Genomic DNA, 11803 nt, shown 5'->3' with positions numbered 1-11803 from the left:
TTAAGCACTCAAGATGGTCTTTTCAGTGGAAAAGATGTAAAACCTGTTCTTCCATCAAGAAAGCTGGGGATTGTAGGTTATCAATAGCCTGGATCTGCTATCTGTTGGGCCAGACCTTATCACCCAGAACCTGTAATACCTAATAGTCTAAATGACCATTGTGTTATCTGTATAGCCAGAGGCTCCCCTTAGCTCACACAATCAGGAGCAGAAGTGGCTAACAGTTCAAATGATCTCTACACTAGCTGTACGATCAAGATCAGACCAGTTTCTTCCTTAGGCCCTTAGGCTAACACAGGTAGCCTATCTCCAGAACTTATCTTCTTGGAAGAAATGGCATGTGCCTTGAGTTGAGTTCTGATGTAATTATGTGTCTTTGTGCACTGGGTTTTATTACACCAGGAAACTTTTTTTTCCCCAAATCATGTCATGTTTAAATATACTGACAATAAACTGCTTGGCATTAAACTCTCCAAAGTTTGATCCAGGTTGACAAAGTCAATCTGAACCAAGCTTTTATTCTCACCTCTTCATAGATCTCTGCTTTCTATACCTGCAGACACCCACTCAAGGGTACAGTCCATCAATCAGGGAAGGCAGGGCATCAGGAGTTTAGAACAGCTGCTCACATTGCATCCACAGCCAGGAAACAGGCAGCTATTCTGCTCTTTTCTCCATTTACACAGACCAGAATCCTGGCCAGGGAATGGAGCCACCCACAGTGGGCAGGTTTTCCTATCTCAATTAACATAATCTAGATAATTGCCAATATACCTGCCCAAAGGCTAACCTAACTTAGACAATCCCTCATATGTGTACCTGGCAGTTGGTCTCCTAGGTGATTCTAGGTCAATACACATGTATGAATGAGTAAAATTTGCAGGAAATAGGGATAGAATATGACAGAAGAGGAAAAAAACCACCTTTGTTCCATTTCTCCATGAACACCCAGCTTCCACAGCAAATGTACTCATTCTAGAAGTTGCCATATTGCTTGGAGCTATTTCCAACCTTTTGTCTTTGCAACATGGTGCCGTCTATAAATCTCATACTCAAGAGCCCCACAATTAAGTTGTAAAAAATTAGCCCCCTCTTTTCAGTAAGCATACAGTTTTGTGTTGGGCCATGTGATAGTCAGGGTTCTCTAGAGGACCAGAGCTAGTAGAGTGAATATATTCTAAAAACCTCTGAGTGTGATAGCACACATCTTTAATCCCAGCACTTGGGAGGCAGAGGCAGACAGAGCTCTGTGAGTTCAAGACCACCCTGGTCTTCAGAGCAAGTTTGAGGACAACCAGGGCTTTTACACAGAGAAACCCTGTCTTGAAAAACAAAACAAGAAGTTCCGGAGTGAGCTGTACTTCCGCCCTTTTGGCTCTCTGATCGATCAGCACCATGGCAGTCGGCAAGAACAAGTGCCTGATGAAAGGTGGAGAGAAGGGAGCTAAGAAGAAAGTGGTTGATCCATTTTCTAAGAAAGACTGGTATGATGTGAAAGCTCCAGCAATGTTCAATATTAGGAACAGCAGAAAAACACTAGTCACAAGGACTCAAGGAACCAAAATTGCATCCAGCGTGTTTGAAGTGAGCCCTGCTGATCTACAGAATGATGAAGTTGCATTTAGGAAACTCAAGCTAATTACTGAGGATGTTCAGGGCAAAAACTGTTTAACTTTCATGGCATGGACCTTACCCGGGACAAAATGTGCTTCATGGTCAAAAGGTGGCAGATCACGACTGAAGCTCATGTTGATGTCAAGACGACCGATGAGTATTTGCTCAGACTTTTCTGTGTTAGTTTCACTAAAAAAAATGCAACAGCCAGAAAGACATCCTACGCACAGCACCAGCAAGTCCACCAGATCTGGAAGAAGATGATGGAAACCAAGACTGGAGAAGTGTAGACAAATGACCTGAAGGAAGTAGTTAATAAACTGATTCCAGACAGCACCGGGAAAGCCATAGAAAAGGCTTTCCAGTCCATTCATCCTCTTCATGACGCCTTTGTTAGAAAAGTAAAAATGTTGGAGAAACCCAAGTGTGAATTGGGAAAGTTTATGGAGCTCCTTGGAGAAGGCGGCAGTGCTGGCAAAACAACCGGTGAAGAGACAGGAGCTAAGGTTGCAGGAGCTGATGGATATGACCTACCAGTCCAAGAATTGGTTTAAAATCCAGATTTTTAATAGTGACAAATAAAAAGTCCTATTTAGGATATAAAAACAGAAAGAAAAACATAACAAATAAAGACCAACAAACAAACAAACAAACACCCTCATAGTTTCAGGGCAAGGGAGATAGCTATTGGCAAAATGCTCACTTTTGCAAGTATGAGTTCCTGAATTCAGTCCCCAGAGAACACATGAAGAATCTAGGCACGGTGGCACGTACTTTAAGACCCTGTGCTGTGGAGTTTCTGGGCAGCCATCCTAGCCTACTTGTGCAGATTCTAAGAAAGGAAAGGCAGACAGTACCCAAATGACACCCATACATGTGCACCATACATGTGCATCCTCACGTGAATATATGCACACACATGCAAATCTCATAACAATAAGTTTTTGAGTGCGTCACATTTGCAGCTATTCTGGGAAAAACATAGGGATTCAAGGTAGGGTTTCTACTGAATATATGAATATGGTCGTTTCTTCACCATCACAAAGTTAATAATATAAGTTGGGTAATGATTTTACAGCTGGTCCTCTCTGTGGACACTTAAGTCACATCCAAAAGTCCTGTGTCCACAGTCCATCACATTAGTCATCATGGGATGGAAGGCCCTCATTTTATCCCTAACCACACTGATGTTGCTCAGCTCCCCATGGAGTCACAATTAAAAACATCTTAAGTAGGAAACATGGACATAGCCGCCCCATTGAACCTCACGGCCCAGCAACCTTGCATGGCTTTATGGCTCCAAGGAAACTTCGGTTTCCTACTTTAGCCCAGTACCACAAGATCAGAGAGCACAGTGCTAGACCAGCAAAGCCAAACTTCAAACTCTGCTTCCTACAGAATGTGCTTGACTTTGGCACCAATGTAAGGCAGAAAATCATAACTCACGCCACTGTAGGTTACTGACTGTACTGGCCACTTTTCTTAACTCATGCCACTGTAGGCTGCTCACTATACTGACTACTCTTCTCAATGCTGTGGCAAGAGCAGCTTATGACAAGATTTATTTTCCCACCCAGGTCAAACGACTGTTCGCCACTGTAGAAAGTAATGGCGGCAGGAGTACAAAGCAACTGTTCACATCACATCCACAGTCAGGTAGCAGAGATGCATGCTGACTCAACTCGATTTCTCTTTACTATTGTCAGGAACCCAGCCTGTGGGATGGTGCCTCCTACATTCAGTTAACCCAGCCTAGAAACTCCCTCATAGATGAGCCCAGAGATCCATCTCCCAGTTAATCTAAATCCTGTTAAGGTGACAGCACTGATCATTACAGGGACTATCTGTATTGCGGATGTCCCCCTCAGGGAAGGAGACCTCAGTGCTCAGGACCTGTGGGCTACTTTCTCCCTTCTCCTCCTCCTCCTCCTCCTCCTCCTCCTCCTCCTCCTCCTCTTACTACTACTACTACTACTACTACTACTACTACTACTTCTCATCCCCCTCTTCATCCTCCTCCTCCATTATCATCATCACCATCATCATCTTCTTTGGCATCTCCAGAGTCCCGAGCAGTTCTTGATGTGAGTATTAGTTATTTTCACTGGAGAGACCCTCATGGAAGAGATATAAATTTGCTATTGTATGTTCATTGTGCATCATATGTGTGCAGTGTCCACAGAGGGCAGAATAGGACAGTGAATCTCCTTGAGTTGGAGATACAGATGAATCACCTGACATGGAGCTGGGAACTCAACTTGGGCAATCTGAAAAAGTCCTAAACACTCTTAACTGCTGAACCATCTCTCCAGCCCCACACCTGGCTTTTTATGTGACTAGAGGGGAAGGGGTATTGAAATCAACTCCTCATGCTTGCATGGACAGCACATACTTTATAAACAGAGTTTATCTGATTTTATGTCAGCTTGTCACAAGCTAGAGTCATTTTGGAAGACAGACCTTCAGTTGATAAAGCGCTCCCAACAGATTGGCCTATGATCAAACCTGTTGACTATTTTTTTTTTCTTTTTTGATTGGTGATTGTTGTGAGAGGGCCCAGCTTCCTGTGGGCAGAGCCATTCTTGGGCTGATGGTCCTGGATGCTATTAGGAAGCAGGCTGAGGAAGTCATGGCGAACAAGCCAGTAAGTACTATTCGTCCGTGGCCTCTGTTCCAGGTTCCTGCCCTGGTTTCCCTCAGTGATGGACTTAAAAGCTAGAAAGTGAAGTGACTCCTTTCTTCTCCAAGTTACTGCTGGCCATGGTGCTTCTCACAGCAATAGAAACCCTAACTAAATACAGAATAACCCATTCCCGAGTTCCAGTAAGTGCTTATTGAATAAATGAATGGGTCTAGCAGCTAGACTGAGGTTTGGGAGAGACCTCCCCATTGAGGGTCAGGAAAAAGCCCTCTGGTGTTTTCCTCTCTCCCAATCTCAGACCCCAACAAGAGCACAACTTTACTTGGCCGAAGGAAACATACTGTCCCCAGTGTCATGGCCTACAGCTCATACCCGGGGCCCAGCGGAAGCACACGAGAGCCATGGAACAAGCCTTTGGACAACTTAGCTCTTGGCAAGATTGAGCAGGTTCTCTGCTGAGAAGCCCGTATTGCAGGCCTGCAGGGAGGACCAGGCCCTCAGTGTTTGCACCTTTTTACCCGGCATCTGTCCCTGGGATCAAGAGAGCCAGGAGGCTGGATTAGATGGGTCAGCGCCCTGATTGACAGTGACACTTCCTCCCGAGAGCCCCCACCTGCCCCTGACCTCTCCCGCTGTTCCTCTCCTGCCTTACCCGGCCTCATCCTGTTCCTGAGAGCAGCCTGTGCCTTCTAATCTCCTTACCAGGAAATGATTTTCCTGGGTGTGAAATCCCTGTCCAAGGGGGAGCACGGCAGATCTGTCCTCCCTGGCCTCTAGGCTGACCGCGGGCCATCTCCTGGAGACATCTGGCATGGTTGTGGGGCCAGGGTTAGGAATGAGCAGGTCTGAGGCCCTTTCCCTTCAGATATGAACGTGACCCTGACCTCCTAGATGAGCTTCCCCTAAACTGTCCCTTCTGTCTCCTTTCAAGGGACTTTGAAAATTCTAGATCTCTATCATTGGTGACAGTTAGTGACTGTCCCCTGTAGGAGCAAGCAGCAAGAAGAGGGAGGATTTTAGTTCAATAACAAATATGAAATTTATAGAATGGCCCTTGAGGCAAATGAGCTCTTTGTGTTTTGGTAAAAATGAGCTTTCTACTGAGAAATGCTTAGCCTCTTTTACTGTAGACTCTTTACATGTTGAATTGATTTGCTCCAAAGAGAGCTGGTAAAGTGTTTGCTGTCTGTGTAAGCATGAGGACCTAACTTCAAGTATGCAGTGCACATTTAAAACATCCAGGTGTGGAGATCTGAGTTCAGAGGACCAGTAAGTACCCTTGTCAAAATATGCAGGACATGACTATTAGTCCTTGTCACCCCAAAACTGAGAAGGCAGATCCCAGGGGTTCATGGCCCCTGGTGGGTAAGTTCTATATGCAATGAGAGCTACTGTTTCAAAAGTCAAGATGGAAAGGCATTTCCTGAGGAATGACAATTGAGGCTATCCCCTGACCTCCATGTGTTATGTGCATGCATACCTGCACATCCTACATGCATGACAGCACCTCTGTGTGCATCACACACACACACACACACACACACACACACACACACACACGGTGGGGTGGGATTTAAAGACTTACACCACTGAAGATTGGTACATGACACCTCTGGGCATTCCTTGGCTTTAGGCACACCACTCCGATTTCTGCCCAGACGATAACATAATGTTCTCCCATGGCTGTGCATCTTCTTTAAGGACAGAGGTCCTACTGACCTATAGTTCTTGTTTCCAGAGAATCTGCTCATCTTTACCTGATTGTGTCTACAAAGATCAGTTATCTACCTGAGGTCACACTCTCATGTTCGCATACTTAGGCTTCTGGTGTATGTGTGTGTGTGTGTGTGTGTGTGTGTGTGTGTGTGTGTGTGTGTATAAGGAATTCATTCAATTCAGTAAATGAGAGATTCATCCAGCTCAAATATCCATTTTTTGAGCCATCCATTTCGCAGAAGTTGGTTACAGTAGCACAGAATATGAATCCTACAACCAGATAAATGAGGAGTGTGGACTGGCAGGGAAGCCCCCTGTGAAATGTGGCAGGTAGCTTCTGGTCCATAAATGTCAACAGGGTCTGGAAGCAAGATCTAGATTCGGGAGACCCAGGCCCCTGCTTCTCTCCCAGACCTGCGCCTGAATCTGTCTTACAGATGCCCTTAGACTGGCTACCCCGTGGGAAACATGCCCTTTTGATGTGTGTGCCTGACCTCATGACTGTAGGTTATCCATCAAAGGTGGAGAGGGGACAGCCTCGGGATCTTGCTGACAGAGTCAAGGGTCCTGGCATCAGCAACACCTCATAGGGGATGCTGCGACCTTTGAACCAGGCCCTCTGGACAGATGGACAGAAAACAGGCCTCAGTGCAAGACCTCCCCTCCCCCTCTCCTAGGACTCCTTGAAGGCTGTTCTCACTGTCATCCAACTTGGTCCAAATGCCTGGAGTCTATGAGTCCCCTTGAAGAACCTGTTGTGCAAAGCTTACAGGTTGCTTGTACACTACCTGACTTCAAGGATGGCACTTAACAATGACTGTCTCTTTCAACCTTCCTGGTAACCTTGTTAGTAGGGCACAGTGCACCTTACTTGCAGGTGTGGAAACTAAGGCTTGCCAGATTAAGCAAATGATTCAAAGGGACAATTACCGCCAAGGCTGGAGATAGGCTTTGGCTTCCCCCACCCCCAGAACTCTTGAACCCCACAGGATGAGACCCATGATTGCTTTCCTTTACACAGAGAAAAACCTTCCTGATGACTCTTCTAAGGTTTCTCTCTGCCTCTGCCTGCCTATAGGCCCTGCCCTCTGGTGTATGCGTGTGTGTGTGTGTGTGTGTGTGTGTGTGTGTGTGTGTGTGTGTGTGTGTGTGTATGTGTGTGTGTACATGTAGAACAGAGGTTGAACTCAATCACTCTCTACCCATTTTGGTTGAGCCGTGATCTTACTGAACCCAAATCATTGAGTGAGCCATGGTTGGCTGGTGAGCCCCTGCGACCTTCCTAGCTTTGCTCTCGTACACTGTGTTTAGCTTCTCTGTGGTTACCACAGTCAGGTCTTCATGCTTACACAGTGAGCACTGTTGATCGATTGAGCCATCTCCCCGACACTTTCTTTGGGTCTTCTAGAATGACAGGTACCGTGCTGTGGCCCTTCAAGCCTGCCTGTGTTTCCCAAGACTACTATAGCTTAATTTCATGGAGTAGATGGACATAGGGATAGGAAGACAGAAGGATTCAGGAGTTTGCATTCTGTCCTGCAGTCCTGAGGAACAGAAAAGGAACTTGGGTGGATTTGTTACCTATTGCCAGCTGACAGACTCCCCTTAGCTGAATGGCTCAGTGCCGTTCATTTGCTCTTGACTCTCCAGCCAGGGCTGGCTTCATCATACTTAGCTTTCAGTCAGGCAGAGGCTCTGCTGCTCTGAGGATCCTCAATGACCTCTTTCCTACCTGGCTTTGGACAGAGGCTGGGAACCTCTGTGTGGTCAGTTCAACTTCTCATGGAGAGGTGGCTGCACTGAAGAAGGGCCAGCCCTGGTGGCAAGTGCTCTCCCACTCTCTGCTTGTGTCTCCTTGGCTGAGGTCCCCCAACCAAAAAGTTCCCAAGACCCTGGGCAGGATCGGTGCGGAAGAGGCACACAGGCATTTGAGCTAGGAAATAGCGTTGACGAGCTATGTATGATACAGTCTCCCAGCCTGAGGCATTGATTGGCAGGGGCTTGTAGCTTGATGGCTGTGTTAGCTGCCCATCTCTGCCTCAGCCTCAAGCCAGCATGTATGGAAGAAAATTTCATTCTCAGTTCTGACGTTATGTTCTACCGGGTTGACAGGAGGCCTTTGATAGACCAGAAAAGTGGGATTGAGAAAAGCCACAGAAATTTGCTCAGAAAGATGACTCCGTTGAGAGTGCTTGACACAAGCCTGAGGACCTGAGTTCTTTCCCTGGAACCACGTTTGTTTGATATTTAAAGATAAGGCTGGGTGTGTTGGGAAGCTCTTGTAACCCCAGCATTGGGAAGGTTGATTCTGGGGGCTCACTAGCCGGCTGCTCTAGTTGAGTCAGTGAGCTGCAGGCAAATGAGAGTCACTGTCTGCAGGAGCAAAGGGCAGGCAGGCAAGGTGGCTCAGCATATGCAGGTGCTTGCTGCCAAGCCTGACTACCTGAGTTGGATCCCCAGAACCCACAGAACAGAAAATGAGAATTGGTCCTCACAAGTTGCTCTCCAACTTCCACACACATGTGCATACATACCCTCATGCACAGAAATTAAGTAAACAGAAAAGGGGAGGGAAAGAACCCAAGCTGGGCAGTGACAGAGAATTGACACCTGAGGTCGGCCTCTGGCCTCTACACATACATACAAACACACAAATGAACACGCCCATATATGCAAAAATGGGGCAGAAGCAGGTTCCAGTCATATGGTACCCAACATCTATTAACTTTTCCCTTGTGACTACCTCCTTCCCTTGGAACTAAGGCCTTCCTTGTGAGCCTGGCCCAGCAGCGCTTGAGGTCATTCTGTATTCGTCTGTGGAAGTTGTCTCAGGAAGGTCCAAGGCCAAGGTCAGGCTTCCTGGTAGTGATGGAGTCTGGAAAGGTGCCAGGCATCAGAGTCGGGATCCCATGTTGCTCTCTCACTTGGAACCATGCCCGTGGGTGGAGCACCATCACGGCTGACCCACACTTCCACCGTCAGATGGTCTCATGGGAAATGTTCAAGATACTTCAGAGTACAAGGGCTCCTGAGGGTCAGGTCGATGTCCAAGGGAAGGCCGGCAAAGCAGGTGTTCCCCGGTTCAATAGCCGAGGCCATGGCTGCCAGTTACTGTGCCTTTGCTGGGTGTGCACTCAAAAGTGTGATTCACCATCACAAGCCATGCTGTGCAATCACACCCTCAGAAAGTCCCTCTGCAGACCAGAGGCTTCTTCCTACGGCAGACGTGGGCTCCTGCCTCACCCAAGTCCCCACGTGGGAGGCATTGTTCCTCTGGGCAGTGACGCAGCACCTGCCCTGGATGGGAACCTGTCCATTCACACAGTGGCTGCCCACAAGGGAGGAGTCTATGTTTATGTCTGTTGTTGTAAATAAACAGTGCTCTACTGGAGGAAGGGATGCTGTATCCTGGCAAAGCTGCTTGGGAACGTTGGGTTCTGGACTGTCATGTCTTTCTTTCTGGAAGCCCCCACACCTACTGTTCCTAATCACCTATGATTCAGCCCCCAAGCCCAGGGCCTGACTGTGCTCACTGGAATATACCCTTGGAAGGAAGAGGCATGTGGCCTGCCCCATATGGTTGGAAGGGAGAAAGTATGAAGTTCTCATGCTGGTCATAGAGCTCAGAGCCAGGGCACACTGGGGCTTTCCACTGAACCCATGGCCAGTCCTGGGCCTCTAAGGTTTCCAGTTTGGGTCATCTGGCCACGTCCAGGACCCCACTGCTTCCTCAGACTGTACGTGTCACCTCCTCTAGGAAGCCCTCCTATCATGATTAGCTTTGACAACCATGACCTGCTGTCCTGCAGGCATCATGGCCCTTCTATCTGGCATCCTGACTCAGTCTCCCCAGTACTGAGAGAGCAGAAGGCACATCCTACATCGTTCCACTCAGCCTCTTTCCTCTTATTTCATCCTTTCCTGCCCACTGTAAAGGGTGCAACCTCTGCAGTCCCTCTGCATACTGGGGGAAAGGAGTCCAATTTGTAGCTCACCCCACTGCAGCCACAAACTGAGTCACACTCTTTTCTTGTCTAATGTTTTATTAGCTTATATTAGTCATATAAAAAGATCAGTTTTATTATGACATTTTCATAATGTATAGAATGCATTTTGATTATATTAAACCCCCATTACCATCACTTGTCTCTCAGTCCTTCACTGAGTCCATTTTTCCTACAAAAGAATCCTAGTGTGTGTGTGTGTGTGTGTGTGTGTGTGTGTGTGTGTGTGTGTGTGTGTGTGTGTGTNTGTGTGTGTGTGTGTGTGTGTGTGTGTGTGTGTGTGTGTGTGTGTGTGTGTGTGTGTATGTGTGTATACTTGTGAATGTGCCCGAATGGGTTTAATTAGGATTGCTTACAGGAACAGGGATTGTTCCAAGAGTATGGGCAACTTATCAGTGGCTACACAGCTGAAGAAAACACCGCTCACTCCTCTGGAAATCACTAATTTGCCTGTCAATCATCAGGGATGTGTAGAGCTTGGTGAGCCCCTCCCCTCCCCTCCCCTCCAGCATCCATTGGTGACAGGTCTAGTGTTTCTCAGGTCTTATGCAGGTAGGTAGTCATAGCTTCTGTGAGTTCAAAAGCACAGAGGTCATATCATGCCTGAAGACATGTCCCCTGCCACACCACCCCTTCCCCCGGCTCTTACATTCTTTCTGTCTTCTTTCCACAGCGTTCGCTGAGCCCAGGAGGTGGTAGTGTACAGGCCTCAAAGACAGCTGAGCCATGTTTACTGTGCACATCAAACCACACCCTCTGCTTAAAACAGAGATTTTAACCTCCATCTTTCAAAGCATTGCTGTGTGGTTTGAGTGAGAATGGCCCTTGCAGACTCATGTATTTGAACTCTTGGTCCGCAGTGGAGAGAACTGTTTCGGAAGGATTAGGAGGCGTGTCCTTGTTGGAGGAATTTGAGTGTATGAACTCTGTCTGTCTCTGCCTTGTGCTGTGGATCACGGTGTAAGCTCTCAGCTACAGCCTCAGGACTGTGTCTGCCTGTCTGCTGCTATGTTCCCCACCATGAGCACCATGGCCTCTGAGCTTTTGGGACTGTAAACACCGAATAAACTCTTTCTCCTATTATTTGCCTTTGTCACGGTGACTTATCAAGTAACTGTGACGTCAGGTTTCCCTTCCAGTTGGTTGAGCTACACCACACCATGTTGCTTGGTTATGCTGCTTATTTGTTTGTTGAAACAGGACCACACTATGTAATCCTGGCTGGCATGGAACAGCCCATCTAGATACCAGGCTGGCCTCAGATGCACACAAACCTATCCATTTCTGCCTCCCAAGTGCTTGGATTAAAGGTGTGCACCACCACATCCACCCGTTGCTGGGGTTTTAATTCCATTTCCTCTAATCCCAGATTATCGATTGCTGTTTTACATGAGGCTATAGGAGATATGGGAGGCCCATTGACAGTAAAGCAAATGCAGTTCCTGCCCTCCTGGAGACCACTGTTCTATGAGGAAAGAATGGTCAAGCAACAAACCGACAGCTTGGTCATAACTCCACTGGGGAAAGGGCTTGAGAGGAATCAATAGACTGAGGGTGAGACACTCTGGGCAGGAATGGGTTGATGTTGAGTGGGGAGTAGAGGCTGCTCCGAAGAAGACGGGAGATGAGACTCAGTCTTGCATGGTGGGAAGGAAGCAAAACACCAGGGTGGTGAATTCACAGAAGTCCGGAGGTCTGGTGTGGGCAGCAGTATACTCGCTGAGGGAAGAGGTTAGAGAGGGAAGCCAGCTCATCCGTGCCAGGGGAAGTCATTGCTTACTGAAGATGATCTAGGAAGCCCCTGGAGGTTCAGAGTGGGAAACAGACA

The 11803-nt window shown here is 47.5% G+C and overlaps 1 pseudogene; it reads left to right on the top strand.

Annotated features, from left to right (window-relative positions):
* The first annotated feature begins 1395 nt into the window (after positions 1 to 1395).
* LOC110322429 lies at positions 1396 to 2168 on the top strand (annotated as a pseudogene).
* Positions 2169 to 11803: the final 9635 nt, after the last annotated feature.

Source organism: Mus pahari, chromosome 5 (assembly GCF_900095145.1).
Source record: "Mus pahari chromosome 5, PAHARI_EIJ_v1.1, whole genome shotgun sequence".
NCBI lineage: Eukaryota > Metazoa > Chordata > Mammalia > Rodentia > Muridae > Mus > Mus pahari.
The sequence above is the reverse complement of the archived record's forward strand: the minus strand, read 5'-3'. Positions and strand labels throughout refer to the sequence as shown.